Source organism: Euprymna scolopes, chromosome 26 (assembly GCF_053919585.1).
Source record: "Euprymna scolopes isolate OS-2025 chromosome 26, ASM5391958v1, whole genome shotgun sequence".
In the NCBI taxonomy this organism is placed as follows: Eukaryota; Metazoa; Mollusca; class Cephalopoda; order Sepiida; family Sepiolidae; genus Euprymna; species Euprymna scolopes.
Genome location: NC_136507.1, coordinates 90,024,969 through 90,027,597, shown reverse-complemented (window position 1 = coordinate 90,027,597; position 2,629 = coordinate 90,024,969). Strand labels below are relative to the sequence as shown.

The 2,629-nt window shown below is 36.4% G+C and overlaps 1 pseudogene; it reads left to right on the top strand.

Moving 5' to 3' along the window:
• The first annotated feature begins 2,299 nt into the window (after positions 1 to 2,299).
• On the top strand, positions 2,300 to 2,418 carry LOC145248594 (5S ribosomal RNA; annotated as a pseudogene).
• The last annotated feature ends 211 nt before the right edge of the window (positions 2,419 to 2,629 follow it).

Here is a 2,629-nt window from a genome sequence, read left to right as displayed (position 1 = left end):
TCAACATGTACATAAAGAAGTGGAATATATCCTACTGATTGCGACAGCTGATGAATTTCGAAAATGCAATCTGGACCTGAGGGCACTTTAGATGAACAATGTGCAATAAAATTATGTTTTAATCTTGGAAAAATGCCAAAAAATATATGGAATTCTTCAGACTGCTTTTGGACCATCTTATGTGAATCAACCATGCGTTTTTGAGAGGCATAAGAGGATGAAAAGCGGATCAGACTAATTGACCAAGATATGCATCGAGACGGTTTCTCATCATCAGATCTTGCTCCCTGTGATTTTGGTTATTTCCTAAGCTCAAGGAAAGGCGTTGTCGTTATGAGACAATTGAAGATATAAAAGAGGCTGTGACGAAGATCATTGACAAAGTCACACAAGAGAACTTCCATGGGGCCTTCCAGAATTTGTTAGAACGATACAATAAATGCATTGTAACCGGAAGAGATTACTTCAAAGGGGACTAGAGTTGCATGTATGTACTATCAATAAAAGTGTCTCTACGAAAAATCCTGGACACTTATTGAAGACACCATATATATATATATATATATATATATATATATATATATATGAGTAAGATGATCCCTTAAATTAACATTAAATTAACATTAGAACTATTGTGAATTCGAGAGAGCAAGTTGATGCCGTGATTAAATTACTTACTAAATAGTTTTCCATCGAATGATTAAAAATATAAAAATTAAAAAAGTTCTTTTATGTAGTTTTAAAGGTTAAGAAACTTCCAAGACAATATGCATACATTCATTTTTAACTACTACCAACTTCTTTCCAGAAATATTATTTATAATTAATGGTTCCCATATCGTGTTAAATTCTATACTAGGTCTGCTTAATAGTTGATCATCACCCTGCATATGGGCTGCTTTTTGGAGTCGTCTGACTATCCACTGTTCTTCTCCCATACGGGTAAATGGTTTACTTACATAAGAATTAATATAAGGAAGTATAAATTTATGCGTAAACTTTATTTACTTCAACAGTGCTCAATACGTAGGTAGAGCTAGTTAGTAAGTTATAAAATGTATATCAGCTGTACTCGACGTTTTATTCTCCTCACTTATGACGGCTTTTCGGTGTTCTTCAAAACCTACTACATTAATGGATGGTATATCTCTTTGTATTATTTCCCACATTTACATGGAATTCATATACGCATTTCTTAGTCATGAATTTTCCGTATGCGGCTTGACTTGCACAAAATGTTTTGGAAAGTCGTATTGCTTCTGAATACTGTCATTATGTCATGTGTATTACATATTCTTTGATTTTTTCCGACAAGTCCTTCATATATGGTGTGCAAACTGTGGTGTCTTGTTCAAATTTCTTGGAGTTGATGTGATGCTCTCTCGATAATTGTTTCGGTGGACAGTTTCTCTAAAATTGTTCATCTTCTCTTGATATGTATTGTTATTGCTACATACAAGATCAAAGTGTAGTATCTGTTCTTCAGATGCTGCACTTCTATTTCTTGTTCTCTTTCGGTGGAGGAGAAATCCTTCACGACTGAGACAATTTTTATTTTTGTACCTTTTCTCCACGTTAAAAAACGACCCTGGTGTCTAACTCTGTCCCGTGGGGAGGCATAGTAAATAGGTACATATTACTTTTGCTCAGTGTTGGAGACAGCAGACGATTCTTTTTTTTACATTATATGGCGGAAGTTTAAGTTTAGTCAATGTCCAGTGAAAGTTGGTTTTCAGTATACAGATAACATAAACCCCTGATCAGAGCGAGTTATCAGCACATTTAAGGACAATAATTTGTTGTAATATTTCTTTCCATTTTGAACTGTATACTTGGACTAATAGAGTTTACATGGTCTAGTAATGTTTGAACATCTTCCTGGTGGGGCCAGGGTATGAATATGTCATCCACTGCAGCCACATTGTTGGCTTTAGTGGTGTTGATTCTAACGCCATTTCTCTCAAAGTATTCCACATATATATTGGCCAGTACTTTGGACAATGGTGATCCATAGCCAGACTTTCTTCTTGTCAATATATATCTGATTCTATCACAAAGTATGCATTTTCTACACATGTCAATAACTCTATAATATTGTCAACCGAGATGCAAGTAAGTTCCTTCAGTGAAGTGTCTGAAGGAAGCTAATCCCGTATCAGTGGGCAATTTCGTGAACAGATTCACTACATTGAACATGATTATCTGGTTGGAACAAATGGGAGCAGTGTTGATTATTTCCACAAAGTGGACTGAATTATTGATCGGAAATTTGCCTATGGTTGGGGTGATTATATCAAGCATATACGGCATAATCACGTTGACACACAGGTTCTCGTCAGATCACCGAAGTTAAGCAACGTTGAGCTGGGTTATTACTAAAATGGGTGACCAATTTGGGAGGTCCAGGTGTTGTATGTAAGAGGACGTCGACACCTCCCTGCAAAAAGTTGCAAAAAACCCTAACGTCGTCATCTCCCCTAACGGGGATATACATGCGACTGGGGACCGCTTGCGAATTTAATACTCCCATGAAATTTCCTTCCTCGGAGGAAGCCGGTTAAACCCTGAATAGGGTCGGTGTTTACTGCACACACACATTGTATCTAGCAGGAATCAGCTCAAAAGATAT